We start from the raw sequence: 20,295 nt of genomic DNA, 5'->3' as shown, positions 1-20,295 counted from the left end.
TTAAATAGATTAAACTTTATAATACCTGATCCATGGGGTTTAATTTTTTTATTTTTCTTTATAGCTGAAAGTGTCATGGCCTGGGGAGCAATGTTTGGCAGTGTCTGTTACTTTATGGGCCAATCCTGCAATTCTCATGAACAGATCCATCGGGCCAGATACAGTATAAATGAGCGAACTGCAGCCCCATTGAAAACTGGGATTGGGTTCTTTGACTTTAATAGAATGATAGGTACAAGTAAGGCCTGGTAGGACTGGGACCAAAGTGTGGAGACTGTTTTTAGCCCAGACTTCATCCGCCCTCTGCTGATCGTCCGTATCCTTTTCGATAGAACTGAGCGAATAATTGATTTTTTTTAAGTTCGATGAAAAAAATGGCTTTGAGTCTACCCAGAATAGAATTTTGTCAGTTTTGCTTGCTGAAACAAGAAACTGAAGAAATTTTGTTTCAGGTTGAACAAAACATTTAATTCAACCTGAAATGTATTTTTCTTTTATTTTTCCTTTCCTTTTTTTGTTTTGTTTTTCAGGTGTGCTTTTAAAATAAATCTAGCTAAATTTCTAAATGAAACATAGGTTTGAAATGAAAAGTCAATGATTTTATTTTAAAAAAAGTCACCATAATTTTTTTTTCTAATTTTTTTGAGCTGAAACAGTTTGCCAAATTCAGCTCAAATATGCAAATAGTTTCAATTGATCCGAAACTGCAGTTTTCAGTAAATAAATTATTTTTCAAAAAAACTTTCACCGAGCTCTACTCTGAAGTCCTTGTCTATACAAGAGAGTTGCACCAATTTAACTTAAATTGTTTTTTAAAGCAATTTAATTAAACTGGTGAAAACCCCTCTGTAGACACACTTATTTCACTGCTCAGTTTTCACTGTGCTTTTATCTTGTGATAGCTCATGTCCATTCATTACTCTGAGGTAAAAAAATACACCTTTTTAGAAGTGTAGACAGAGCCTTAGACTCCAGTATCAAGATGTATCCACTATTGCTGATGTGGGCAGGGCAGGCCGGACCTGATCTTCTGACACTGACATGTCTCCATCGTAGCAGCAAAGATTTCTTGTTTAAAATTATAATTTAACATTTATGAAATATCCTGCGCATCCCCAGTGCTTTACAAATGCAGAGAGGCTTTGGGCAGATCCTCAGCTGGTATGAATTTTCATAGCTCCACAATGGAACTATGACCATTCACACCAGCATGGGATTTGCTCCTTTATGTCTGTCCTGGGGACATCACAGGATAACAATTCAAACACATGATGATTAGGGGCTAAATGCTGAAAATGTAACTTAACAAATGCACCTCATCCCACCCACGGTGTTGACCTGACAAACAGAATGCAAATGGTGTTATTGTTTTAAAATGTATCTTTGATAAAGACTTTGCTGCACAGTTACATTCTGACAATGTCTAATCAGAAGTTTTGAGCTCTCTGCTATTCCTTTCTCCTTATCTTCTGCTGCTTTCCTTCTCCTCTCAAATTCTGTCTTATACAGTGAATCCATATACTGTTAGCTACTCCTCCTATCCCCCCCCCTTCTTTTCTTTTCTTTCTTTTTCCTTAAAGAACACTTTGTGCTGTTACCTATTGTCTGTCTTCTAATATGTGGGCATGCTGCGGAGTCAGTTTGGGATAGAGTTTGTCTTAACTGAATTGTCTTGCCTTTGAGGTTGTGAGTGTGTGTGTGTGTGTATATATATATATATATATTTTAAACTTATTACTTTGTCAGTTTCTGTGGCTTAACACTAGTATGTGGAAGATTACACTTTGCTTTGATATTTATAATATGCATGCAGTGACAAAATGGTCTTGTCACAGCATATTTTAGCCAAAGAGATTTTTGTTCCATGTTATTTTAACAGATGGACTTCTCATTAAATATTCACATCACATGTACTGTCATTTTTGGATCAAGACTGAAATTTGATTCTAGCTGCAGATAATTACTCTTGGACTAGCCAGGACCCTCATATCAAAGATCAGCACTCAAAACATATCAGATCCTCCTCCTCCTTCTCTAACACTCCCCCTCAGCATTGTTGAGAACCCTTGGAAAATATGCTGAATTTCTCATCCATTAACATCTATACAATTTCACATAAAAGTTTATGTATAGATTAAAAATGCAGAAGCACAAAAACTTGGAATCTATATGGCTCAGTGAACAGAGCATTGGACTGGGAATCAGAAGACCTGGATTCCATTTTCCACTCTGGCTTTGGGCAGATCACTTTTCTGTGCCTGTGTTCCTCTCCCACCCTTAATCTGTCTTCTTGGTTTACAATGTAAACTCTCCAGAGCAGGCATGGTCCATTATTATATTATATAACAAAATGTGGAGCCACCAGAGAACATGAGTTTGTTCCATCCCCAGAGTGGCAAATTCAAACCCAAATTATTAGTCATGCCCCCATGAAGGGAGCATAATTTATTTCCTCAAGCAGCATCATAAGTCACAATGCATAGCTGCCCTGGTCAAACTCAGATTTATGGAAAGTCTGGATTCAAATGGGTACACATGGAGCCAAGTTTTCAAATATGGGCACCAAAATGAGATGTCGAGTTCCTTTGTTAGAACACATCAATGGGCACCTAGACATGTAAATGCCCATTTTACCTTCCAAGGGTCTGTTTTAAGCATTGCAGTTAGAGGCTGGAATGTCCCACTAAAGTACCTATATTTGAAAACTGAGCCTTATGTCAGTTCTTACTACTTTGATGGTGATTCCGAACTGTGTGAAGGTTAGTGTGCGTGTGTGTGTGACTGATGTGCTGTTCTGGTGCCAGTCGGAGTTATAGAATTGTTTTTTTTTTAGTTTTAGAAATTTTCAGAAAGGAAAGGAGTGTCATTTAAAGCAGGTTGATTAGAATGTGGTTTTTTTCTTTTTTCTTTTTTTTTTTGGAGTGAAAGTGTTCCATGCTGAATGGAAGGGAGGATTGAAAGGAAACACTCTCTTGACAAGCTGAGCACAACATTATTGCAATGAGACTGAAACAAACCTTGGCATTAACTTTTCCTGGTGTTCATTAACTTCTTTCGGGATAGGTCTTCCTTCTGTACCTACCCTTGATTGCCCTAACTCCCCCTCTTTCCCTCCCCTTTGCATTAGGCTTTTCTGACAGTCCAACTGTTTACCTAATAAAGGGGAAAAGTCCCTTAGTTATATTGAGAGGTCCAGTTTCACCAGCCTCTGCATCTCATTCCCTCCTTCTTCTTTCCAAGTCAGCTTTCCCTGTCCCAGAATGACACAGTTGGTCTGCCAGACAGCTTCATCCTTTCCCCCATCCTCCCTATAGTCCAGTTTGGAGCTACATATCCCATTTTTAACTTTCCCTTTGAACAAAACACTCATCCTAACACTGTTTTAAATTTGTTTCTAGGATATGATTAACTCTTTATAAATAAATAGCACGGCCTTATAAGAATCATGTCCCAGGCTTGTCTACAGGCTGGACCTAAGGCATGAGCCTATAATAAAAGCTCAGTAGTCCCTCTCCTAGTGTGAATAACAAGTGAGACTGTGGGTTGGTTTGTTTGAGGCTACAAAAGGATAACATCTCCATCCTCAAGGTAGGGAGACAGTCACAGTTCATGAGCTTAGTTAGGGACCAGGTTACTGTTTACAGTCCAACATCATAAAGTTCTGATATGTGATTACATGTTAGTTCTTATGAAAATATATCTATTTGTTCTTTCAAACCTAGTTTATTTTTTCTTTTTTGTTTGCATGTCTTTGTATTACCCATTACAAGTGTAGATAAATTTGATCTTTTAGTCTGTTTTCCCCTATCATATGGAGAATTTCATTTAAAAAAGTCTCCGTATACTCAGTTTGTTGAGCGGTGAGGGTATGCAAGAAGTGTCTGCAGTAACTGCCTTCAAAGTGTGCTAGCCCGTATTATATGGGGATCTAGGGAGATACCATTAATCTTGGAAAATGTAACAGCTTAAAAATAAGGGTTAAGTTGGCAGGAGTTACATTCCAATTTATTTTATCCTGCACTAAATTTCATTGTGCAGCTGGCTGATTAGCTGTGGCCAAATTGTGCCTGAAAGGCACAGTACTACACAGTGGGCCATATTTCCATCTTTTCTGTGCTTCTGCTATCCCCCTTTGGGGTGACTTGCACTCCAAGGGGCACTGAAAGAGGGATCAGTCTTTGTATTCTGGAGAATGTGCACTCCTTTCACTCTTGTTACAGGGGCCAGGCACCATCTGGCCCTTAGGAATCAGAGGATCTAACATGCAATGTTGCTGATAAATCCTTAGATCATCCTAATTAGTCATGTCCTAAGTGTGAGATAATCAACCTTGGGCTCTTGCCCACCTCCAGAGAGGGGGCAGGTATAGGAGATGCTTCTTTGCCACTTCGTTATCACTACCGCAGTTGTTAGGAAGACTCTGTGGATGTCTCCCAGTTGCTATAGAAACACTGTTCTTGCTTATCTTTGTTTCTCTGGTAACAATCCCCTACTTTCTGACTGCAGTCATGCTCTCTGTTGCTGTAATAGTCCCTAGTGTGGCTTAAGTTGTATGTTAATCACTTATATTGGGTCATCCCATAGATTCATGCTCGTAGCTTCTTCCTTGTACTGTGGATTATGGGGCTGCTTGTTTAGTGTTATTTCAGAAGCTACTGAGACAATAATAGGAAAAGTTACCTTGCTACAGTTTACAGAGGAGTCTGGCAGTAGAGCTATTAAAAGCTAGATTTCACAATTTCTTGTGGTACGTGGGTCTAGGATTCATTTAGGAGAGTAGCCTGACTTGGGGCCAGAGAGCCTGGAAGCCTTTAAGGGAGTATTATGCTTGAGTTCTGGTTATCTGGGATTTCATGAGGAGAACATCCAGACTTATGTCCTGAGGTCCTGTGACTCCTTGAGGAGAGCAGCCAAAATTGAGGCCTTAGGGCTTGGGATTCTGTGAAAGGTGTTTCAAATACAACTTGCTGGATTTAATTGAATGTGAGGATAATGGGATTATTGCTGGAAATAGGGATTGTTGTACACGTTTGTAGATGGTTACATGGCTAGTTTTTCATAGTGCTTTCCATGGTGCTGAATTTTCAATTCACTGAAATGCTTCTGACATGCTTCATTGTTAGAAACAATAGACCAGATTCTCAAGTGTTTGTGGTGTCTCTCCACATTAGTGCCACTAGCAGAATCTGGCTCTCCAGCTGTTCTAAGGAGCCAGATTCTGCTAGTGGCACTAAGGGGCCACAAGAGGGTTACCCTACTCAAGGGAGATACTTTGGTGGCAAAAAGTCAGTGTACAGATGCCTATCTCACCCACCTCTGAGACTGGTATAAGAGGCATTCCTTACATTCCCTCCCCACAGTCCTTAGTTGCCTATGGCAGATGATGTAACACTGGGGGAAAAGCCTTGCAAAAAAAGCCAGGATGAATGAAAAAGTGAGCACTGTGTACTCCTTCCCCCATCCTTTGCTGTGTACACCTCAGCTGTAGGTGAGGATCTGGTGCAAGGGGTTTAAAAGGAGAAGGAAAGAGATCTTTTGATTATGATTAGAGTTAATGTGGGCCTAAACTCTTCAAGACAAACTGAAAATTGATTAGCCTATAGTATTCTCATGAGTTTTAGATAAGGAATTCATTAATGAGTTGTTATGAATAATTTGGTAGTTTAAGAGGATCTGGAGATTTTTTTGTTGTCTTTAGTTAGCAGACATTTTAGTGCCCTTACAACATCTCTTACTTGGGTTACCTTTTATGGAGTTCATATTTAGGTGACCATTGTTAATGTTTATGGGAGTCATTTGTATTAATCTCAGTGTTCCATTCACTGAATTTACCACACTATCCTGAAAGTAAAATACAATTTACTCTTCATGTACCTATAGAGAAAGGCATGTTTACCTTCATGTAATTCATTGAAATGTTAACCTTTGGAGAGATTAAACCACTATTTTTAATGTTTATATATAGTTTCTCTATTAGCCCTTTTGGAATTTATGGGTGGATAGATGCTGAATATTTATATATTACTGCCTCATAGCTCAAACAGTTTATCATTTAACCCTTTTATCTGAATTAAGAGTAATATGCTTCCTCTAATATCAAATCAAACTTGGTATCCACTGTATATGTAATATAATTGTATTAAGATAAATTTGGGTGAGTTTGTGAATTAATTTCTTCCATTTTCACAAACTACTTTATCTTCTCCATTATCACTGTTGTCTATGCTGCTGTATTGGGTCTGTGTCCGGTACAATTATGTAGACTGAATGGGGAAAAAGGTAAGAAATGAACTAATAGAGTAGTTAAATTTGTTGTTCAAATAGATAGATGCTTGCCACCAGTATATTCATTCGATGCTACAGGACCATTGAAAACAAGTCATGTAGGACAATTTGGCTACACTTACAGCATTGAAGCTGGTGGCACTATTTGGAGAAGTGAGGATTGCTTACATACGTTTTGCAGAATTGTGTTGCTTTTAGGTTTTATATATATTGGTTTAGGAGAACAGAAAATAGAAGAGATCAGCATATTTGCAGATTTGTAATACTAAATCAGATTTATTCCGTTATAAATGAAAACATTCTTCTGTCATTCTGTCAGGCATTCTCTTCTTATTTTCCATGACACACAGTACAGTATTTACCTGCTGCTGTGAACTACCTCTGAGCATATCTTTTTGTGTCATCTTTGCCTATCTACTTTCCCATGTCACCAGTCTCAAGTGACATTGATTCATTAAGTAGCAAATCCTGGGAGGATGTTCTGTCAACATGTAGGGCCCAAAAGTATCTCAAACGATATGTTGGCTCTTCAGTGGGCAAAAGCAGCAGATATCTTGTGAAGGTCGCTGGGTGCTGCAGGTGAGATCTCAATGATGCAAGGTATAGGTGGAGTGTGGGCTGGCCAGGTGCATGTGCACTTTGCAGATCTACTGGGCCATATCCATTATTTTCCCCATTACAAGCTCATGGTAACTGCAGCCCTTCTGAATGGACTTTCTGGCTAGCTGGAGCTGAGGATTCCATTTCTCAGGCCTGAGACACTTTTACACTGAGAAAAGCCCTTATACTGAGGTTTGTTTCCGTTATCCAAGATCTGCCCTTACATGCAGATGAATTTAAGTTATTCTTTATACAAGAGCAGCCAAAGATGCAATAGCTGATAATGCTGTAGTGTCATCAAGATGACATTTTACAGCCACTGTATATTTTAGAGCACACACAAATCACCCTATTCATATTGCCACAACTTCAGTCTTCAGTAAAAGCAAGATCAGAGCATAGCTATTGAATGAGACATGAGAGTCACAAAATGCCACTCCCATGATTTGAAATAGTAGGACAATTAAATTTAGCCCTCTCCCCCAGGAATATGTTTGCCTGTCCAATCCAAGTATCTTAAACATGCCCAGGAGTATGGTTTCTGAGCACAGACCATGTAAAATGGCAATGTTTAAAAAAAGACACTTGTTTAATATTATGTATTGTAAGAGACTCTTAGAAAAAGGTGCAGCTGTCACAGTGGTTCATATGAATTTTGCAAGATTTTGGAGAAAGACTCCTAGCAGTTTATGAAATACTTTTTTTTTTTTTAAAGTAACGGGGTCAGGATTTCACTTTGTGTCTTACTGGGAGCATCTGCAGTGATTTTGCCTTATCTCCATTCTTCATCAATGTGATTTTTTTTCTTTGACAAAATGTTTTGTTTACTTGCAGAGATCAAAAAATACATAGGCCTGATTCTTCTTAACACTAAGGCTCCTTTACACTGCTCTAGCCATGTACAGAGACCTTACAATGGGTGCAGATCTAACTTGTGACCACTTTAAGGTCCCCTTACACAGCCAGAGGGTATAATGGGTCCTTAATGCAATGAGATTAAGGTTTATATATCTTTTTCTGATCCTTATGGAGCAGGTTGTTCTAGGCTCCCTGTTGTTCTAGGCTCCTCTCTTCTATACAATGAACTGTAGAATACCTACCAAGATTCACTTGGCAGATAACCCAAATTTCATATTTCACAAATGTCAAATCTGTCCCTATACTTAACAAGTTTTCACTGTATCCTCTGATAGGTTCCAAGCTTACATATACCAATTGCAATCTCTATTGAAATCTCATTGGGTTTTTAGGCTTGTTTCAATTATGCAAGTGTTGTTTCTAACATACTCTCCTTGTTCCTTGCTGTCTATAGTTACAAGTCCCAGTTTACAAAGAATAATGGTTTTATCCACTGGAAATGTTTGTGCTGAGTGCAGCAACAGTTTTTTTTTCCCCCTTGCCCGTATAGGTTTTAAAGCCAGGTGACACAAGTCACTTGTAATCTTAGTCGTGTGATTTTTGCAGACTATCTTTCTTCAGAAGGGGCATCAAGCAGGAGTGTGCAAGCAAACTGTTGGGCATGGTACTCTGTATACAAGTCATATAAACAAATGTTATGTGTGGGATTGCCATGAAAAGTATTTACTGACCTTATGGATGGTATTTCTCACCTAATTTTTTTTTAATGCTAGTAATTCAAAGCACTATGTAATATTGAGTTGTCACATGTACCAATCACCCACTTCCTTTTCACTGATGTTTTGGGTTGGAAAAATCCTTTTTTAATATGGATAGTCATCAGAAAAAATCAGAAAACCACAGGGCTCAACTCTCAGCCTGGCTCTGGTCCATTTGCACTACTCCTAGAGCACAGAGAGGCCAGAAAGTATTTGGATCAGGCCAGTGGGGAATTCCTAAACCAGTATGTCTGTTTACTATTAATTTTACTGCCCTGATGGTCCACAAATCATTTATGGTAACTAACTTCACTTCTAATGATGATAGCTCACTAAATAATATTGCTCTTTTTATCTCACAAAGTCCCTCATGATGGTTTCCATTGTGTAAATTAGTGGTTCTCAACCAGGAGTATACATACCCTGGGGGTACACACAGGTCTTCTGGGGGTAAATCAATTCATCTAGATATATGCGTGATTTTACAACAGGCAATGTAAAATGCATTAGTGACGTCAGTACAAACTAAAATTTCATACAGACGATTACTTGTTTGTAGTGCTCTATATACTATACACTGAAATGTAAGTACAATATTTATATTCCAGTTGATTTATTTTATAATTATATGGTAAAAATGAGAAAGTAATCAATTTTTCAGTAATAGAGTGCTGTGACACTTTTGTATTTTTATGTCTGATTTTGTAAGTTTTTAAGTGAGGCGAAACTTGGGGGTACGTAAGACAAATCAGACTCCTGAAAGGGGTACGGTAGTCTGGAAAGGTTGAGAGCCACGGGTATAAATCATCCAACAGAGCTGTGATTTCCCTTACAGAAGAATCCTACAGAATTTAATAGTGATTAAATCAAAAGGATTCTATAGAAATTAATTGTAAATTTGTAGAAATCACTCTAAAACCGATAGAATGGCATCCTTTCTATAAAATGTATGTCAGGGTATAAATTTATAGAGAATTATACCTCTGCAATACAATCTATAGATATTAAATTCAGTAGGATTTTTCTAGAAGGGTTTACTTTCTATTGTATATTGTTTCTAATCCCTTTCATTGTCACTTGGTGTCTTCAGGGTACAGAACAGCTCACTTTGTTAATCAACACTGGGAAAAAAAGACTCCTGTGTTCCACATATTAAGGTTCAGGAGTATATGTCATCTTCTCTCATTTTAAAACCATGTTCAGGCAAGAGGCATCAAAATAATCTTTAAAACAAGTTAAATTCCTAGACATAGAAGGCATATTTCTGTAACAAGTAGCAAACTGAAAGCATAAGTCATTACCAAGGACAGACTGTCAGTCGCTTAGGTCGACAGTACTTGTAATATATAACCAGTACTGACATTATTGCAGATTGGAGTCTGAAATTGATTTTTTTTTTTTAAATCCAGGATTTCTTATGATGGAACAAGTCTATAGTGAGGCACTTGATTTATTGCAAAAATTGTACTGGATAATAAAAATGGAAGGGTTTTTTTTGTTTTTTTTTAAGAGCGATATATACTAATTGAAGTATTTCTCCAGAGAGCTTAATTAACTGTCTCTTTAACTTTTTATTATTAAGATGCTGATTCTGCAACTTGATCCACATGGGTGGATGCCATGGGTGGACACCTGTTCAGGTGCAGAGCACCATATACTGCAGTGAGAATCTGTGTAGGGGATGAGGGGCTCATCTGCATGGATTGGATTGCAGGGTCAGCCGACTAATGAGGCTGAAACACACTGGAAGAAAGTGGCTTATAGAAGCCAATGGGCATCTGACAATGACATGAGTGAGATGCAAATGTATTAATGATATTACCTGGAGCTTGTTTGTAATTACTTTTCAGCATAGAGTTGGAGATTTTTCAAGGGCACTCAGTGTTCACCTAACTCTGCTCTCATTGAAGTTGAAGAGTTTTACCATTGACATCAGTGGCAGCAGTTAAACAAATGCTTTTTGAAAATTATGAAACTATATGTTCTGTGTAAATGCCACAACCTTTAGAAATGATCAGGAGTGTGAATCAAAAGGGGAAAACCAAAGAGAAACTTTAAATATCAACTCATCTGTTTGCTAAGCATGTATGTTAGTGCAGGACCTTATAGGGAATTATTTTGAATTTCAGTTAAGATCTATTCATTTGGCTTTTTCATTAGGTTTCTTTGATAGACAATCTGCAGAAATTCAATCTAACTTGAGACCTCCATCTGTGATTCATTTGATTTAATGTTTTGAAAGAGACTTATTATTTTGACCGGAATGATTTTAAAATCCAAATAAGAGCAATTGAATGAGTCAAGTTTGGGTCTCAATCATTTCAAACAGCCAACCATAGCATTCAAACAGCTGAAGTAGCATTACTTGATGTGCTGTTTTTGGCAATTTAATTCTGATATCAGCTGAGTTTAATGCTGGTCTTTCAATACATTTTTGTCTTGCTTTTTAGAGGAAAAATATTAAACCAGGGAAATAACATTAAAAGTGAGCAAATATCCCTATATGTTTACTAAGGATGTATCTAATCTCACTAACTGTACTTCTCTAATTCCATCAAAGGTAGCCTACTGTAAAGTGTTCCTATTAAACATCACCCCAACTACAGTATATAGTCATAAAGTTTAAGGCTGGAAGGGCCACCAGATCATCTAATCTGATATCCTGTATATCACAGGCCAGCAGCACCGCCCAGCATCCGGATCCCAACAACTAAAATTAAACTAAAATATTACCTCCCACAAGAGACTAAACTATTATGTGCCACAAGCAGAGAGCAGGCAGGACCAACATGCAGCAGTGCCTGAAGCCTCTGAAATGGCTGGTAATTAAGTGAGATATACCCAGATAATCCTGACAAGTGACCCACATTCTGTGCTGCAGAGGAAGATGGAAAAAGCCCCAAGATCACTGCCAGTCTGACCTGGGGAAAAAGTCCTTCCCAGCCCCACATATGGCAATCAGTTAGATCCTGAGTATCTATGCAAGAGCCAGTCAGCTGAGCACATGAGAGACAGAGAATGCTCAGTGTAATTTTGAGCACTGGCCCAGCCCGTCCAACGTCTCATGTCCAGCTGTGGCTATCTCTGATGCTTCAGAGGAAAGAGACTCAACTCCCCCCCTCCCCCCCCCCCCGCCGAATACATTGGGTGGGGTTAGCTTGCAGTAACTTTACGCAGCCTGAGGATCACTTAGTGTTCCAAGTTCACACAAACTCTCTAAAACTCAATGAAAATAGTCATTTCCCCCCCAACCCACAGTTTCCACACCCACCTTATATCAGGCCCTAGGATCCTCTGACCTACTTACGTCTTTTGGAGGGAAGTGATTGCCTGCAATCCCCTTCCCCTATGATGTATTCAGAGATCTGCTACCTCACTTCCTTTCTCTATCAGATTTTTAAGAAAACAGACAACATAGGGATTGGGACATGATCTTCTAGTAGCTGCTGCTGTTCTAAAGCTTATTACCTATTTACATGTCAGGGAAACAACTGTGGGCATGGAGGATGAGACGACAGCAGTACAATGAAAATGTAGCTGTGAACGTTCTTGTCATAAATATAAAGGGAAGGGTAACCACCTTTCTGTATACAGAACTATAAAATCACTCCTGACCAGAGGCAAAACCCTTTCACCTGTAAAAGGTTAAGAAGCTAAGAAAACCTTGCTGGCACCTGACTAAAATGACCAATGAGGAGACAAGATACTTTCAAAGCTGGAAGGGGGGCGGGAACAAAGGGTCTGTCTATCTGTGAGATGCTTTTGCTGGGACCAGGTCAGGAATGCTCTTCAGAACTTCTGTTAAGTTAGTAAGTAATCTAGTTAGAAATGCGTTAGATTTCCTTTTGTTAAATGGCTGGTAAAATAGGTTGTGCTGAATGGAATGTATATTCCTGTTTTTGTGTCTTTTTGTAACTTAAGGTTTTGCCTAGAGGGATTCTCTATGTTTTGAATCTGATTACCCTGTAAGGTATTTAACATCCTGATTTTACAGAGGTGATTCTTTTACTTTTTCTTTAATTAAAATTCTTCTTTTAAGAACCTGGCTGCTTTTTCATTGTTCTTAAGATCCAAGGGTTTGGGTCTGTGTTCACCCATGCAAATTGGTGAGGATTTTTATCAAGCCTTCCACAGGAAAGGGGGTGTAGGGCTTGGGGGCATATTTGGGGGGAAGATGTCTCCAAGTGGGCTCTTTCCCTGTTCTTTGTTTAACACGCTTGGTGGTGGCAGCATAGGGTTCAAGGACAAGGCAAAGTTTGTACCTTGAGGAAGTTTTTAACCTAAGCTGGTAAGAATAAGCTTAGGGGGTCTTTCATGCAGGTCCCCACATCTGTACCCTAGAGTTCAGAGTGGGGAAGGAACCTTGACAGTTCTCATGATAGATTTTGTAATGAAAAACTTCTTTATTGTGGGAAGATAATCTGCATGCATTTTATCCGAAAATAAATGACCACAGTGCTCCACAGATACATTGTGCCCCAACAGTACAAACTTCATAATGTGCTAATTCTACCACCTTTTACCCAGTAAACTTATTTCTTCGCTGTTGGTCCGCAACATTTATTTTGTCTGCAGTATTCTCCTGTCAACTTTTTATCAGATTCTTTCCAGTCCCCATTACCTGTAGATAATATTCTCTATAGCGTATTACATGTTATAGTGATTTTTAGGTAGATTCATTTGTGGATTGTCTGCCTTTCTAAAGGATTATTGTAACCTACTTTTTTAGATAATATTTTTTTATTATAAATAGTGTTTGACAAAGTTGATAGTAGTCTCTGGTGATTCCCTGTAGTGGCAGCCATATGGAACTCTAATTTCAAAATCCCACAGATCTCATTTAGTTTTATACTGTGTTGGATTACATGTCAAAGTTGTTTTTGTGCCATCTGTAAGATTTCTTACACTCAGAATGGCATTACTCTAGATTCTGTTATCTGGAGATTCATTCTTTACATCAGTTACCAAAATTAGATTTCTTGTGAAAAGATACTGTGCAGCTTAATTTATTCCCCTATCTCTAATCCTGCAGACTGGGTTCTGGAATTTATGTGAAAATCAGAGTGACTCCAGAGATGAGTTAACAATCAAGTAAGTGAATTTGGTAAAAAGCAGCAATTTAGTCATTTTAACGCCAGAATATGTGGGCGGGTGGGAAGGGAGGAAATGTCATTTTGGCGTGCTACAGTGCAGCAGTATAGTGGAAGTTCACTTCCCCTTAATGCGTAATTGCTTGGCTTTCTCCATCTGTGGCAGTTCAGTCTCAATGGGACAGAGCTAAAAATAACATCACCGTGCCCATACTGAAACAGAAGAAATGCTTTCTGGTGGAAAAAGAAGTTTAATTAAATAATCTAAAAAAACCCCCAACCAATTGCTTTACACTTTGCCTTTAGGAAGTGAGTGTTTGTCAAAGCCAAGTGGGTCACAGCTAATTTTTTGTTTGTAACCTTCAGTTTTGTTTAATTAATCTGTCTTTTCTCTTAGTGCTAGTGCCCACAGGGTCAGCCATTGGGATGACTCAATAGCACTTGAAGCCTGTTCCTGCAGGCTGTGCTAGGCAAAATCCCCATGGCAGTCAGTGAGATTTTTGCCCAAATAAGGACTTCAGGACTGGGCCGGGCATGTGGGAATGCCATGGTGTTTTGTAAATGTTTAGAAAGTTTTGGAGGAAGGAAAAATACCTCTGGGTGTTTAGCAAACTTTCAGGAGAGTGTTTCTTTTTTACAGTGGCTTGTGAAGAGTTCTGGAATGAAAGGTCCAGAGCCTGTCTTCCTCTGTATGTTCTCGGAACAGGTACAATTCAGGCAGTGGCAATACATCTGCTATAAATATCCAATTCAATGCATCTTAACTCTCCTGGGGTGAAAACATAGTTTAGCATCTGGTTCCATGCAAATTAAATCCCTGGCCTTTCTGCTGAGACACCAGAAAGGGGGCCATTTGTCACAGTAGGTTTTGTAATATGTATGCCTGTGCAGGTGTGAGACCACAAGCTCATTTAATGTGAGCCAATGAATAGCTGCCAGCTGGGAAAGATTTTTTTTTTATCTCTGTCAACCCTATTTTTATGTGAAGTGCTAATCTACAAGTTACCACCTATCCCATAAACCATACACTGCACTGGAAGAGTACGAGTGTCTGATAGAAAATTACTCAGAATGCAATAAAGATCCCCCCCCCCCCAAAAAAAAAAAAAAAAAAAAAAAACCCTTTAAAACTCCTTCAGGATTTTACAAAACAATTGTAGCAGGCCCATAGGCACTAACAGTTGCCAGCACATGCTCATATCATTAGTGTTAGAAACTCAGATTTTTGGCTTAAAAAACATCAGGCTTGTAGTTTGCCTTATGGATAAGGAGAGGCGGGCTTGGTTACAGTGAATGCAAATGGATTACTTTATTGGACATGCACAGTTTTTGGCTCTCCAGTTCTTCCTGTCTGTCTAACTAAACACATCCTGTATCCTTAGTATCACATAGTGTATCCCTAACAGAGGTGGTGCCAGCCCATTGGGGACCCTAAGCAGGAATATTTTGGCCACCCCAACACAATAAAAAGCAAATGGGGGCCTCTTGGAGCTGCTCAGGGCCCTGAGCAATTGCTTAGTCTGCTTATGCCTAGTGCCGGTTCTGCTCCCTGAATCCTAGCCTGGGCTATGCAGTCATGAAAGGGGCGCTTCCTTATAGTACAGGCCTCTGTTGTTGTTTTGTTTTTATTTAAGGACAGACAATGTACTTGGAACTGAACTGGACACAAAATGAGACCGTTTCTCTCCAAGTAACTTACAATCTGAAAACTTGAGTTAGGGCTTGTCTACACTGGCACTTTACAGCGCTGCAACTTTCTCGCTCAGAGGTATGAAAAAACACCCCCTGAGCGCAGCAAGTTTCAGCGCTGTAAAGAGCCTGTGTAGCTAGTGCACCAGTGCTGGGGGCTATTCCCCTCGTGGAGGTGGGTTTTTTTTTTAGAGCGCTGGGAGAGCTCTCTCCCAGCACTGTGCTGCGACTACACAAGCCGCGTTAAAGCGCTGCTGCGGCAGCACTTTAACGTTGCCAGTGAAGACGTGCCCTTAGTTAACAGAGAAACTACATTAGTTATCAGCACAGTAGAGCCCACTTCTTTTATGGGCCAGCCTCTAGAGAATGACATTAGCCAGTACACGACAATCTCTGCAGAGAGACTGTGCATTGTCATGGGAATATCCACACAGACTTTGAAGTTCCTTTGCACGATTCTGTTGGGAAAATTCGACTTTATCTGCATTAATCAGAACCTAGTTTTCATTGTCTGTGTTGTGAATAATCCATTTTTTTAAAAAGGAAGATTATAGCTTTGATGGTTGAATGAATCTTACTGGGTTAGTCTCTGATTTTGGCCTTCTGTTTTGCTAGTTGCATCTCTTCTTTTCAGTACTCAGAGGTTCATAGGAACCTTTCTGTGGTCTTGATTCATTGGAGTTGTAACCCTCTCAGTTTTGCTTTGAGTTTGGTGTTCAGACAGTTTCCAAAACTTCTAATGTGACCTGGTCTATACGGATGAACTTTTTTGACACAAACCTAATAATCAACTTTGATTCATAAACCTGTCAGTGCACCTGTGCTGAAGTTTTTCCAGTTTGTAACAAAATCCAATACCAAAATATCTGCATATTGAACTTTGCCACGGAGAGTTCTCTCCCTGCCCCTAACCTCAGGCTCAATGAGGCCTCTCTGTTTCTTAAGTAGTTTTATGTGGTGTCCATAGTATCCAAACTCCTTACAAACTTTTATATATTTATCTGTACAATGTGCTGTGAGGTAGGGCAGTGCTATTATCTGCAGTTTACAGAGGGGGACCAGAGGCACAGAGAGGCTAACTGACTTGCACAAGGTTATACAGGAAATCTGTGGCACAGCAAGGACTTGGACCCAGGTACCAGGATAGTTCCCTAACCACTGGATCCTTCCTCTCCCCTAGCCATGTGAGCCTGGGGAAAAAAGAAACTCCTGGGAGCTGACACTCAGACAGCGAAAGCAGACACAAGCAGCTGCAGTGGGGACCTTCAGATGCTGATGCCTGTGCTGATTGGCTGTTTGCCCCAGTCTCCCTCCCACATCATCCTTGCAGACTGTTCAACTCCCTCCATACTTCCCACCTACCAATACTCAGCTCCCCTGTTGCTAATTCCCCCTCCTCAAAATCTTTTCTCCCTTCCTTTGCCTTTGTTTCACTACCTCCTCTCAGCAATACCCCACCTCTCAAAAATTAAAACCAACCAGCAAGCCACTCAGACAAAAAATGATGGCACTAACATGACTGTTGCAGATCATGACACTGTTCCTTCTGCTTATATTATATCCTCTCCCTCCCACCCTGTGTCTGTTTTCTCTGTTTAGATTGTGAGCACTTTGGGGCAGGGAATGTCTTACTCTATGCTTGTATGGTACTGTAACGCTGCTGGCAGTGACTCTAGAGCATGAGTACCAACCTCAGGGCAAACTGTGAGGAACCAGGGTACAAACCCCAAATTGGTTGTGAGTTCTATACTTAGGTTTCCCCAACTAATTATGAAGTGTAAACTCCTCAGGCACTATAACAGCCTTAACATGGAGTCACAGAGAGTCCCCTTGGGTATGCCGATCTATCTTGCCACCCAGGTGAGCATATCTTTGTGATAGATGGTTCCTTACAACAAGAATCACAGCAATGCATCCGATGAAGAGAGCTGTAGCTCACGAAAGCTTATGCTCAAATAAATTGGTTAGTCTCTAAGGTGCCACAAGTACTCCTTTTCTTTTAGCAATATCCAGGTTACTCTCAGTTTTTATCCCCCTCCTGCCAAGTGCTTTTAGCTGCAAGCTCAGCTGATGGGAGGAGTCCACTTGCATGACTCATCTTCACAAGAAAGAGGGCAGAACAACAAAAGTATTTTGTCCTCTTGTTGATGGTATGAAGGGAAATTCCAGTTGCAATGTCCCCATTTCCGCCCCTCCCCCTTTGGGAAAGGTCCAACACCTACTGTTGAAGGTTAGCCCTTTATACTAAATAATGTCTCTCTCCTCTCTGGTGATTCTCACAGTCACAGAGGCACAACCGCGCAAATATTATCTTACAATATGGGATACAGATATTATAAGTGAGATTAATGCATGCAGCAGCTCACAAGCATTCAGTAAAATCTAAGCACATTCTTATACTTCTAATACCTATTTTAACAATACTAACACACAAGTGAGCCAGTCTGATTCCACCTATGTATTTTTCAGTGTATGTTTGAGACATGGGAACCTTGGCATGAGTGGGCACTTGATCTGCCAGCATCACTGGTATCTAGCACTGTGGGACCCTGATCTCAGTTAAGGCCCTGAAGCGCTACCATAATACAAATGAATAATAGTATTTGGCCCATATACAATTGTTGCCTTTCCTTTTTTGACTAAGAATCTGGTGCGATGATTTGAAAAACACAGCCCAAGTCATATCACAGTATTCATTGTAAAGTAAACTTCAATGGTGTTTTTAGTCACATCCCCCCCATGGAGACTTCTCACTCATTAAGATTTTAAATGACTTTTCACTTCTGCACATTGTGCTCCTGCCTCCATCTTTACTTGGTATTATTTCTGCTACTCTCAAATCCCAATATTCTTTTAAAATACTTGAGAGCTTTTTCATGCTTGTCTGGTGCAGTTTTAAATTGTTCAAAGCCATATCTATCAGATAAGCAGCAATTTATTCTATGGGCTAGCTTTTTGTTCTTCTGTGAGGTTACTCTATGCTGGCTGTTTCACAGGAGTCCATTCAGGACCTATTACTACTAAATATTTACAGTTTACGCTGCCTTTGAGACAGGCTATTCACAGGCACAACGTTTGGTTGCAATGTTGTGTACTGATATGGATGAGAAATAGATTCATTGGTCTGTAAATCAGCTAAACAAAATCATGCATGATTACCATAATAAGTGGTCAGCTGGCTGCTACCAAAGTATGGATGACCACCAGTATAGGTTATAAACAATAAAAAATTGGGATAGTAGAAACTTGGTCAGTGCTAGAGCCTTTGTTTTGGGTTTTGATTGTTATGCACGATCTCCAAAAATAACAGCCTGGAACGCTGATGCTTTGTTCTGGAATTGAAGTGTTCTTCTAGAATTGGGTGAAATATGGTCTTGTGGTTAAAAAGTAGGCCTGGAAATCAGATCAAGTGATGTTCCCAACAATAACATAGACCTCCTGTGTGACTTTGGGCATGGAACCAAGTGATTCAGTTTGACAAACTACACTGCACGCTGTGACAACTAGGGGGATATGTGTGTGTCAGCTTAGGAATTCCATTCTGGTTTTGTGAATGACATGTTATACTTCACCATCCGTTTTGTATGACTTTAGCATTCAGTAGTAAGCTTTGGTGTGACTTGTAGCATTTATTTTGTAGCAGGAACTTGACACCCAATGGAAAGACTATATCGAGGAAGCTGTGACAGAACAATCAAGGGCCTCTGATGTTGAAATGGCTCTACCTGAACAAAACAATGGGCTTGTTACCAGCTGATTCATTGATTTTGAACAACTCTGTTCCCAGAAGCCGACATGCAGGCAGGGAGGATGGTGGAGTCTGGAAATTCCCCAGAGAAAGTTCATGGGTAGAAAAGGTGGCAGAGGAATGCTCTCTAATCACGGAAAAAGAAGGAAGCCAGGCCAAGAAGGTTAGAAGAGTTGCCTGGCCTAAAGGAGTCTGACCACATCGTGGTCTCATAGGGTTGGTGAGGGGACAGAGGGGTGAATTCATTGTTTTCTGTAGATCTGTAACTGTCTTGTCCTTTTGAGAAGTAAAGTGTATGTGTTTAAGAAATTACTTTACTAAGTCTATGTTCTTTGCTTTTATGCCATGTTGTCCATGAAGGGTATAACTAGGGTACTAGACTTCACCAAGTCAGGCAGACTGTGGGGGGAATGGTGGCTTAGGAGGGCTGTTCCAGAGTCTAGGCAGTTCGATTGCAGGGTCCCACTGCCCAAGAAGGATGTCAGATATGGGGTCAGCACCTGGGAGTGCTCTTAAGAGACCCAGAGCTAGAAATAGTGACTAGTCTCTACCCAGATCCAGGGGACTTAGAAACAAGTAAGATTCAGTGGTTGGATCCAATCATAACACACTGGTGTCCATGAAGAGAGCAGGACTGGAACCAGCTGTGACGCATTCAACAGTGATTAGGTAGTTGGTGTACTGTAACCACAGCCAATTATGCTAACCATTTTTGTTTCATCGTTGCCATGTGCTTTCTTCTATCTGTTATAGCCATCTGTTGTTTCATCTGTTATATGTGGCTTGTAAGTTCTTTGGGGCAGGGACTGTCTTTCTGTTCTGTGTCTACAGCACCTAGCACAATGGGGACTGGTCCATGGCCCTACCGCAACACAAATGAATAAATAACACCAAATTTGTAATTAGTAGAAGTATTATCAGTCAAGCACTTCTATATTACTGTGGATCGAAAAGCATTTTACAAATGTTAATGAACTTAGTCTTAACATATCTGCTGCCAGAAATAAAATGCATTTCCATGGCTATGTCCCTTAAATGGCACATTGCCTTTGAAGTGGCAATTTCCAAGTAGAGAGCCCATTCTTAAAAGGAAGACGCTGAATGTGCCACCCAGGGGTAGTACTAACATTAGCAATGAAGAGGCTAAACCATCTCATCATGCCAGCATGGTGTTCATTTTCTGCACTGCCACAGAGGAGACTCTGGTTTGATTTTTCCAGTCTCCTGCCTTGCAGTCGGAGAGTGCTTTGGAAACCTTATTTACTCA

General features: G+C 39.9%; 1 long non-coding RNA gene across 1 annotated transcript in view; it reads left to right on the top strand.

The window, feature by feature from the left end:
• LOC122462562 overlaps window positions 1-19,339 on the top strand; it is an 80,243-nt gene extending 60,904 nt beyond the window's left edge. Inside the window, exon 3 of the long non-coding RNA XR_006285193.1 lies at window positions 18,921-19,339. This is a non-coding gene — a long non-coding RNA (uncharacterized LOC122462562). The remainder of the gene's footprint in view (window positions 1-18,920) is intronic.
• Window positions 19,340-20,295: the final 956 nt, after the last annotated feature.

This window comes from Chelonia mydas, chromosome 12, assembly GCF_015237465.2.
Source record: "Chelonia mydas isolate rCheMyd1 chromosome 12, rCheMyd1.pri.v2, whole genome shotgun sequence".
Classification (NCBI taxonomy): Eukaryota; Metazoa; Chordata; order Testudines; family Cheloniidae; genus Chelonia; species Chelonia mydas.
This window is presented reverse-complemented; position numbering and strand designations above follow the sequence as displayed.